The sequence below is a fragment of the Musca autumnalis genome, unplaced genomic scaffold, assembly GCF_047663935.1.
Source record: "Musca autumnalis isolate F117 unplaced genomic scaffold, ASM4766393v1 scaffold_3, whole genome shotgun sequence".
Lineage (NCBI taxonomy): Eukaryota > Metazoa > Arthropoda > Insecta > Diptera > Muscidae > Musca > Musca autumnalis.
The window spans coordinates 82,629,173-82,640,407 of NW_027411866.1; the positions used below are offsets into that span (position 1 = coordinate 82,629,173).

The 11,235-nt window shown below is 34.5% G+C and overlaps 1 protein-coding gene across 7 annotated transcripts in view; it reads right to left on the reverse strand.

Moving 5' to 3' along the window:
• LOC141396602 (uncharacterized) overlaps window positions 1–2,357 on the reverse strand; it is a 128,984-nt gene extending 126,627 nt beyond the window's left edge. For 5 of the 7 annotated variants that reach the window (XM_073972208.1, XM_073972205.1, XM_073972187.1 and 2 more), the window contains exon 1: window positions 2,200–2,357. The gene's annotated coding sequence lies outside the window, so the exon portion shown is untranslated. The remainder of the gene's footprint in view (window positions 1–2,199) is intronic. The other 2 variants (XM_073972192.1, XM_073972184.1) reach the window with 2 other exon arrangements.
• Window positions 2,358–11,235: the final 8,878 nt, after the last annotated feature.

Consider the following 11,235-nt stretch of genomic DNA (forward strand, 5'->3'; position numbering starts at 1 on the left):
TTGTATTTTGTTCTCTTATGCACCAAACAACAAAGGCGGGCTTGTATGTGATTCAGCTGACGACTTTTAGATGGAATTTTATTAAATTCCAAACATTCCAAGCTCTCAGGCACACATACAGCGATACAACAATCACGGCTATTAGTATTCTTCATTCAATCTACAAATAATTAAATGACATCAACAATAAAAGATTCAAACATGATAAAATTGCGATACGTTTTTACCAGAAAAAACACAGAATTGGGTTTGAGTAAATAAAGGCCGGTCGCAGGTCACTGTTCTTGACACAACCCTTGTAAAGTTCCAGAATTTGTGGATGCCAATTTTTTCTTGTCACTTTCAATGAGCAAAATCAAACAAAACGTACCACCATCCAACCACCCAAAAACAGTGCCTGTGTTTTCTCCCGATTCTTCTTCTTATTCTTCTTCATTGTCATTTATTCCCCTTCCTTTTCAAATCAAACAAAACGTTTTTTGCTGTTCTCTTTTTGCATCATATTCCACATTTCAAATCGTTGTGTGGCAGGGATGGAAAATTAAAAATCCGAAAAAGTACTAAAATGGTACTTTTTCATTGAAAAGGTACTTTTTATTTTTTTTTGAGAAAAAATTTAAAAAAAGAAATTACTCAGCAAAAAACAACAACAAAGGCTTATATGTAACATGAAATCTGAAGAATGTTGCAAAATCGTATATATTTTATACCTTACTAGAGGGTATAATTAACTTTGTTTCCGTTTGTAACACATCAAAATATTCGTCGGAGACTCTACCGGTTCCGGACGATTTTCAACATTGGAAGGTTTGACCCATATTACCATACCAAAATTGTTGAATTTTGGTATCTAGTCTTCGATGAGGTTACAAAACTCACTCCCAGAAATTTGACAGAGCAGGTCCACGTTCTGATATAGCCCCTACAAAACGGTACCATCCGATTTTCGACATTTTAAAAGTACAGGCTCATTATCCCATCGAAATTACTGAAATTAGGTATTTTGTACTCGATATGGGTAGATGCCTGTTTTAATATAATAGCCGACTTTAGTTTTGATCGCTGTCGTAAATAATTCGTAACAGATATCTTGGTGGCCGATTGATTTGATTTACGTCAGTAATCAAAGCAATAGTCGGACTATCGATAGTTTGCCACAACTTATGTAGCCCATAGAATAGGTATTTCAACTTCTCAGATTGGAAGGTACTACGATCCCGATCGAATGACCAGCATACTTTAGTGACTGTAACTTGGTATTTCGGTTTCTAAATGGGTGGAAGAGCTCAACGAAGAAAATGATCAATAAAGGTTCATATTTTGGTATATTCCCAATATGAAGGTACATATATAACAATTTTAATTTGAATTTTGTTTTTTTAGTTTCACATAAAATTTTTCAACCTGTTGGACTAGAGTATGTGAAATGGTACTGAATTGGCCGCGGGGGTACTTTGGTACTTTTTATAGTGAAATGGTACTGAAAAAAGTACTATTGTACTGAATTTTCCATCCCTGTTGTGTGGAAACGCCACTCGTTACTTTTGTTTGTGGTACTCGCTACTTTGTTTTTCTTTTTACTTTAGCAATTTCCAATAAAAGCGCGCCGACCAGCCATCCAACAACGAACGACAAAAAGAAAAAACAGTGTGTATGAGAATGGAGTGTGAATAGGAAAACAAGTACATATAGCAGCAGCGCAAAAAAAAACGATGTGGAGAGAAGAAACGGTAGCTGCAGCACACACGTACAATAACCTTGTACTTATAACACACAAAATAGCAAACACTCAAAATAGGGAGAACACCAAAAATGCACAAAATTTCCAATACATGTTTCCGCTAAATGCATTCACAATTTGTTAAAGCATTCTATTTTTCATTTCGCCTTGAAAATTTCTAAAAAATATTGCATCATTTCATTCTAAGCCACCTTTCTGACAACGAATAACATTTTCCTTTTTCAATTAGGGTACGCGAATCACTGGTATCAGGTGAAAATATTCCTCGTCTTGTATATCTTGTACACACACACTATACAATGTTAAACATCAGTACCAGAATGGCATCAACTTTTGAGTAACTTATTTTCGTTTGTTCTTTTCCTAATTTTTGCACATTTAACCTTTTCGATTTTATGATATTCAGTTTTGCCTCTTTGTATTTGTTAATTTTGTCCATTGTTTTATTGAATAATTACCTTTTAAACACAAAAAAATAATAAATTTATACGCGACCGATGTATAAATCGCGATTCCGATTGCATAGTCGAGCAAATTATAACGAATGAAGAGAAAAATCCATTTATTTTGGCCAATAAGAAAAATCACCAACAACGAGTAACGACACCGAGATGCCAGACTACTAAATTTCGGTACTACTGCTGTGGTGTGGCAATATTGGTCAGAGTTGTATTTTTAACGCACAAAAAACAAGCTGACTTTAGGGCCAAACCTCTTTATTTCAAATTGAAATACATGTATTTTGTTTTTGTATTTTTGAAAATGTGTAATAGGGATACGCAGTGAAATGCTATAATCGGTTTTTCGATTATTCGGTTTTCGTGAAAAACTTAAAACTCGATTTTCGGTTAGTCGATTATTTGAGAGTGTCCTAAAAGTCGACTTTCGATTAATCGTTAACCGCCGAAAACCGATTATAATCGAATATAATCGACCATTTTCGTTGATGTGATCAGTGATGGTTATTGGTCTGTTCCAATACTACACATTTCTACACATTTTTACTCCGATAACCGATTTTTCCTTTATGTTATCGAAAAAAATAGTAAAAATGTGTAGAAATGTGCAGTACTGGAACATACCATATATGTATACAAAAAAGTACCGTTGATTACGCGGTTTTAGCACACCCAATAGTCAACTGCGACTAATAGTCGATCACGACTAATAGTCGACTACGAATAATGAAAGACTACGACTGATGGTTGACTACGAATAATAGTTCACTCCGTCTTCTGAAAGTCGATTAAGAATAATCGATTATACAGTTTTCGCACAGTCAATAGTCGACTACGATTTTTAGCAATTTTACGGCTAATAATCGATTAATCGATTAACCGAAATCGATTTTACGTATCCCTAATGTGTAAGTGATGCCAAAATTGTTCTTGAAGTTTTCATGTGGTTGTTGTAACCCAACTCTCAACGGACCGTATGAGCCGGGGCCATTACAAATGCAAACTTTACATATTTGAAATTTTTGGTCTGTTCTAGATCTGCAAGAATCTACTAATTTTTACTATTTTTTCGATAACAAAAAGGAAAAATTGTTAACGTTGTAAAAATTAGTAGCTTCTTGCAGGTTCTGGAACAGAGCACTTTACTATAAAGGCCTCGTCACATAAGAGGATTTCTGGCCGACCTTCTATAGGCCTTGGTAACAGCCAAGGCATATAGAAAGTCGGCCATTCAGAGTTCTGTTAACAACTTTTGACAACAAACATAATAGATTTTATATTATTGGGATTTGAGTTTCTTTGTATTTTAAATCACAATAATGTTTTTGACAACAAACATAACAATCAGGTGGGTTTAGTGTCCAAGTCCAGTCCAGTCCCAGCTGACTGAACTGGGTTGTAGTGTTAGTGTCAAATTCCATACGACATTTTATGTATTTATTTCTATGTTCGATGTCTATTAGGGATATATATTTTTGAATAACAAATTTATTCATAAAAAAAACTATAAAGACGGCTTCTTATCATTGACATGTAACCTCCTCCAGGTACGAACGACATGCCGCACACTAAAACACCGCTTATAGAGGCGGTACAATATTTGTTAATATGTTTAAACTAGAAAAGAATAATGCCTAATAAACATGTGCTTTTTTGTTTTCAAAAGCAAACGATTGAAACAGCTTCTCTTTTTTCAATGAATTACCAGCGACCCGAAACATTTTTGCAAGTATTCTACTTTCTGCGAGAAATTGTGCATTTAGTGGAATGATATGGAAACATTCAAATTGAAAATCGAACGAGTTTTCATTCATGTTTTTCAAAATATTCAATCAAATGTGAAAAATTATTAGTTTTTTAAATTCCAATAATTTATAGACATTTCCTTGTATGGTTGAGTTGTATTTGTTGTAGTATTTACTTTACCTTATATTTGTTCTACGATGATAAAAAGTATTTCGCACGAATATCCCCGATGATAAAACGGGAAGACTTCCCTCAGATAATATGACACCACATATAGGGGCGTTTCTTCAGAACAATTTCGTGAGTGATTTTAGCTAAAGCGAAGTTGGCGCTCAAGATGGACTAAACAATAATATACCCAATATCGATCTTCACACTGCGATCTTGCATATTTATAGCCCATTTAGATATGACATCATTATCCGGATTTAGCACATTATCAGGTTTTATTTGCTAAATCCAGCCAAAATCTACCAGATTTCCCATACAAAAATAAATCCTCGTATTGGGTGGATTTGTTTTAAATCTGGCATAAATCCTCGTATACAACTCTGTTTTCTGCAACATGTTGCTAGAAAATACAAAAAGTTTCAAGCTTCCACAAAAAACAAGGTAGATGCATTGAATTGTTACAACAAAAATAATTTAAACTGTCAAAATTTGTATACAAGGCGGAAAAAATAAATTTGTTTTGATGTACAAAGTTGATTTAAATCAACCAAGACTAATATTTACGATGTATAAACGATAAAATAATTAGTTTATTTATTTTAGATTGGAAAACTGCGATAAAATAATTCTTTATTTGCTCTTTAGTTAGCATTAGTAATATAATGTGCTAACATTTTCAGTAGTAAACAATAAATTTGTAATTTCCCGTACGTTTTTTGAGACGAATTGAATTTACAAAAAATTCTTTTGAAGTTTCAAATTCGATCAGATGGGCTGATGCGTCTACCTTGGTAATTGTGCTATGAACAAAAATCAGCTGACTGCCATTTAAATCCTCCAAAATGTATATCTAAATGCAATGAGATTTGTACTGGATTTATTAAATCCAGTCGAGGATTTATGGCTAGTCTAATACCCCGGTTATACCCCGGTTACACTATTGAAGGTTAACCCACTGGGTTTAATAGATCCAGTGGGTTAATCTTTGCTGGTTACACTTAGCTTTTCGAGGATATAAACTGTCAGCTGATGTTTGTTTACGTATACATACAAAATAAATAATAAAGTCGTGTTTTACACTTTTAAAATTTTTCGTATGAGATATCGTCCACTCTTTGCTCATATTGGTATATTTTACACACAGGGATACATTTTTGTATCATGGTATCAAGCGTACTTTTTGTTAAAAAAGTGTCTAATGTAAAAAAATAAATAATTTTATGATTTTGAAATAACTTTAGATTTATTAACTCCATAAAATCTCATGCGACCAATCGTAAACGTGTAAAACACGACTAACTCTGTTGCAAAAACAGTTGCAACTTTTGGTACTTTTTGAGTAGAGTTGGAATTTTTTGCACAAATACCGAATACAACACTGTATTTTTGGTGGATTTGTGCAAGATTTAAAATAAACCCAGCCATGAGAGGATTTAATTTTTGTATGGCAAATCTGGTCAGATTTGACCAGATTAAGCAATAAATCCTCATGAAGTGGGTTAACCCGGCAAAAAGCTGTAGTGTAACCGTGCTATTACACTATTGAAGGTTAACCCACTGGGTTTAATAGATCCAGTGGGTTAATCTTTGCTGGTTACACTTAGCTTTTCGAGGATATAAACTGTCAGCTAATGTTTGTTTACATATACATACATACAAAATAACTAATAAAGTCGTGTGTTACACTTTTACAATTTCTCGAATGAGATATCGTCCCCTCTTTGCTCATATTGGTATATTTTACACACAGGGATACATTTTTGTATCATGGTATCAATCGTACTTCTTGTTAAAAAAGTGTGTAATGAAAAAAAAATAATTTTATGATTTCCAAATAACGTTGTTGGCGTTTTTGCACAAATACCGAATACAACAAAGATGTATTTCCAAATAACTTTAGATTTATTAACTCCATAAAATCTCATACGACCAATCGTAAACGTGTAAAACACGACAAACTCTGTTGCCAAAACAGTTGAACTTTTGGTACTTTTTGAGAAGAGTTGGATTTTTTTGCACAAATACCGAATACAACACTGTATTTTTGGTGGATTTGTGCCGGATTTAAAATAAACCCAGCCATCAGAGGATTTAATTTTTGTACGGCAAATCTGGTCAGATTTGAGCAGATTAAGCTAAAAAATCCTCATGAATTGGGTTAACCCGTCAAAAAGCTGTAGTGTAACCGTGCTATAAAATCACGAAATAAGATGATTTCATTTTTGTATGCGAAATCATGATAAATTTTGCTTGATTCCGCACGAAATCACGAAACGCCTTCGAAATTACGAAACGACGCCGAATGTAAACCAAGCATAAGCCGTTGAAACTTTGTTGCTTAGGCGGCCATCAGACCATCTGCTTTTTCACATGTATGTTGTCACTTTGGTTATACTAATATACAGAACAGCTGAGGTCATACATGTGAAAAAGCAGATGGTCTGATGGCGGCCTTATTCTCTTTTCTGATATGTGTTGATCATGTGTGCTGCAAAATATGAGTATGCGTGCCCGATGCTATTTTATGAAAGCGACAATATCAAATAGCATCAGCATCGCTAGCAATATTTTTGTAAAATTTGTTGCTACATGTTGCCGTTGTTCATTGCTGCTGAACATATTTCGAGGAAATTTTAGCAGGCAAAGCTGCAAATATTCGATGCTTTTGCTAATATGGCGTTAGCATTTTAAACCTTGGTCTACGACCATTATTTCGATGCGTACAAACTTTTTGGGCAAAACCAACTTTTAATACCCTCCCCACATAGTGGTGTAGGGTATAAAAAGTCTCCCAATGTTATCGGTTATGGTAATTTTGGGATTTACCACAGACCTACTATTAGTATTACCAATATTTAATTTTGAATTTCACGTGTATTATCTGACTTTTGCATCCATTTTGCAACCACAACTTCAGATATCGTTCTCAAAAGGCCGGCTTTATCTTCGATTTGCTCCGTGAGCCCACTCATTTTTGCACTATAAGATATTATTTTGGGCGGTTCTTTTCCGATTTTCAGCTTTTAATTCATTGGTTTTCCTTCTATGATGTGTTTAGCCCTCTAACTCCCTAAATTTAGCAGTTCCTCAATTTATCATTGATGTTTTTTCATACTAATATTGCCAAATTATACAATTTACAATTTTCCATGTTGACCGAAGCTGCGCTAACGCAAAATGGAATAGCGCCGACAAATTAGTTCGCACTAGACGAATATATATTTATTTATTTTATTTATACTGAATTCTTACTTACGTATTTTACCTTAAAAGGGGTGCTCAAACCCATTTTGGTTAAACTTTTACCATGCACACATACCTTTCCAATCACTCTTAGTCCCGGTCCACACTAGCGTGAATTTCATTCAAAAATTTCATGAAAATTAGGCGTTCTTAAATCAAATTCCTCACTGCAGCAATTTTATGATTTTACTCTGCTATGGAAGTCGATCTAGAGACGCATAATTTCATGAAATTTTTTAATGAAATTCACGCTAGTGGGACTTAATCCCGGTCCACACTAGTATGAATTTCATTAAAAAATTTCATGAAATTAGGCGTTCTTAGCTCGAATTCCCCACTACAGCATTTTTATGAGTTTACTCTACTATGGAACTCGATCTAGAGACGCATAATTTCGTGTCAAAATTTCAGTGAAATTACTGTAGTGTGGCCCGGGACTTATGTACTTAGTTTATGCGGTGCATCATTTAAGCTGTGTGAAGGATTTTTGGAGTGGTATGAATCTTTTGATTTTCATTTCCCAAGGGTGTATATTCCGATATATATTTCAAGCCCGTCCTTTTCTTCTTCTTCTTTATTTGCTCATCCGTTATCCGGATATAAGTGATCGTACAATTCATTTTTTTAATATTTATCGCATTTTAATTATTATCTTATTGTATAATGGTTGTCAGCTCTCTGTTTTTTTTTTTGCAGCATTCAGCATATCAGTTTCGTTGGTATAACCTGTCCAGTCCATGATGTTTTTGAGCCAGGATGTTTCTTTCCTTCCTCTAGCTGGCGTTCCTTCAATTTTTCCCTTCAGAATTGCTTGTAAAATTGTGTATTTGTTGTTCCTTAATACATGTCCCAGATACGCTATTTTGCGCCTTTTTATAGTTGTTATTAATTGCCGGCTTATATTCATCCTTCTTAGTACTTCGTCATTAGAAATTTTCGCAGTCCGTGGTATTTTCAGTACTCGCCGGTAAATCCATATTTCAAAGGATTCCAATGTTCTTTCATTAGAGGATTTGAGCGTCCAAACTTCTGTTCCATATAACAGCACCGACCAAACATAACATTTTATGAAACGTATTTTTGTTGTTATGTTTATGTCATGACTTTTCAGGGTTTTACTATATTTACAGAAAGCATCTCGCGCCATCTCTATTCGACTTTTTATTTCTTTCGAGGGATCCCATTTGTCGTTTATTAACATCACAAGATATTTAAAGGTTCTCACTCTTTCTATTTCTGTACCTTGTACTTTTAAGTTCACCTCAGCATGGGGAGTTTTTCTGCTAATGATCATGTACTTCGTCTTCTTCATGTTGATTTTGAGACCACATTTCTCACTTACACGTGCCAGTTTCTCTACTAGTTTTTGTAGACCGGATATGCTCCCTGCCAGTAACGTAGCATCGTCCGCATACCTTATATTGTTGATTAGTTTCCCATGAATTCTGATTCCGATGTTTTCTCCTTCGAGTGTTTCTTGGAATATTTTCTCTGAATACACGTTGAATAACAGGGGAGATAAAAGGCATCCCTGTCTAACACCTCTTGATATTGGAATCAATATGCTTTAGCAATTCTGATGGGATTTCGTCCGGACCTGTAGCCTTTTTATCTTTCAAGAATTTTATAGCGCATTCTACTTCGTTCCGTGTTATAGGTGTTCCCATTCTTGAAATTTGCAAAACCTCTCCATAAGGTGATCGTTCGTTATCAGCAAAAAGATTGGTAATGTATTCCTCCCATATCTGCTTCTTTCTATCCAAGTCAAAGACAGCTTCATTGTTTTCGTTAATTAAAACTGGATTAGATATTTTCTTTCTTTGTATGATATTAATATTTAGCGGTTTTCCACTTATTTTTGTCAACATTGTCCTGTCTAACATTGGAACAAATCCCGTGACACATGCCGCTATATGATTTTTAACAATAATACATAATCCTCTTCTGTGAACATCCATCTGGTTTCCTGAATCATACACCGTCATATTTTCTGATCTGAAATCACCGCATTCCGTCCACCATGTTTCGCTGACACCTAAGATATCAATTTGGAGTTGGTTCATCTCGCTTATTGTGTTATTATGTTTTCCACTTTCGTAAAGACTTCTCACATTCCAAGTTCCAATTACAAGTTTTTGTTTAGTTTTACCTCTGGGGATTCTTAGCACCCTCTTTTGGCCGGAGACTGAGGGCCGTGTATTGTTCATGTTGTACGATTTTCAAGGGATGTTACTTCAGTGGTTTCCCCTTGCCTTCTGATGGTTTTATAGTTTCCTTCTATATTTCAGCCGCCCCACTGGAGTACAGACGCTGCTTGCTGCCGCCGAATCTCGATCAGACGCTGCCTTTTTCCTTTTTTTTGGTTCGCCCCGCATATTTTATTTTTGCGGTACTCGCCATATCTGATGAGCGTTCCCCTATCCACCACCTGGGGAGGCGTCCGATGGGAGAAAAAAACTCCGCACGGAAGCCCGTCCTTTTATGAAAAGTCAATTTACTCTCTCTCAGTTGAAAACACCCCGTTTACACATGCAAGTGATAGTTCGAAAAATACCAATACACTCACACATATTCACTGCAACACCAACTAACAACCTCACTGCCGATAAAATTTCCTTGTCAGTAATCAATGTAAGTGATTTGAGAGTAACTTAAATTTAAACAAGTGCCAATTCGAATAAATTGAATTTTCGACCATAATATGTATACACAACTGTCTGCAAGTTACATGCATGTGTAATCATTGGGTAAATTGTACTTGCATCAAGTAAGCTGGGAGTAACTGTATGTATGTATGTGTTACACCCACTTTACACAACAGTAGTGCGATTCTGTAAGTCTCTACCGATGGAATTAACGACAAATGTCGATAGTTAGCGATATTTGATATTTGTGATATTCTGTATACAAATTTTACCGATAGGAAGCTTATGACATTTTACAAATTGGAGATGGATTCATTTTATGAAATAATGGATGAAATTGGGGTTTATTAGCAAACCTCCAGAATTGCGAGAAAATGAGAAAATAAATGTATTGGTGGTATCGATTAGAATCAACAATAAAAGAAGGAAGAATATCACCATAGTCGTCATATTCCCTGATAATACGTAATTCAGAAATAACTTATCAATATACACAATTTTGATATTCCAGGGTCTAGATTCCTTTTCTATGAAAATTGGAAATTAAAAATATTTTCTTTATAATATTTTTATTTGATAGTTTTCTCCTTTACAATTTTTTTTTTATTTCACACTTTCAACTACAACAGTAGTGCGATTCTGTAAGTCTCTACCGATGGAATTAACGACAAATGTCGATAGTTAGCGATATTTGATATTTGTGATATTCTGTATACAAATTTTACCGATAGGAAGCTTATGACATTTTACAAATTGGAGATGGATTCATTTTATGAAATAATGGATGAAATTGGGGTTTATTAGCAAACCTCCAGAATTGCGAGAAAATGAGAAAATAAATGTATTGGTGGTATCGATTAGAATCAACAATAAAAGAAGGAAGAATATCACCATAGTCGTCATATTCCCTGATAATACGTAATTCAGAAATAACTTATCAATATACACAATTTTGATATTCCAGGGTCTAGATTCCTTTTCTATGAAAATTGGAAATTAAAAATATTTTCTTTATAATATTTTTATTTGATAGTTTTCTCCTTTACAATTTTTTTTTTTATTTCACACTTTCATAGAACAAGAATTTAGCCCTGTTCAATATATGTATACATATGAAATGTTAGGATTCTACATCTTCCGCTTCACTCTATATCAAACCCGTTCGTGGGACTTGATTTGGTTACGAAGTTTTTCGGCAAATCACACACACGCGACCCGAACGGAAAGTAAG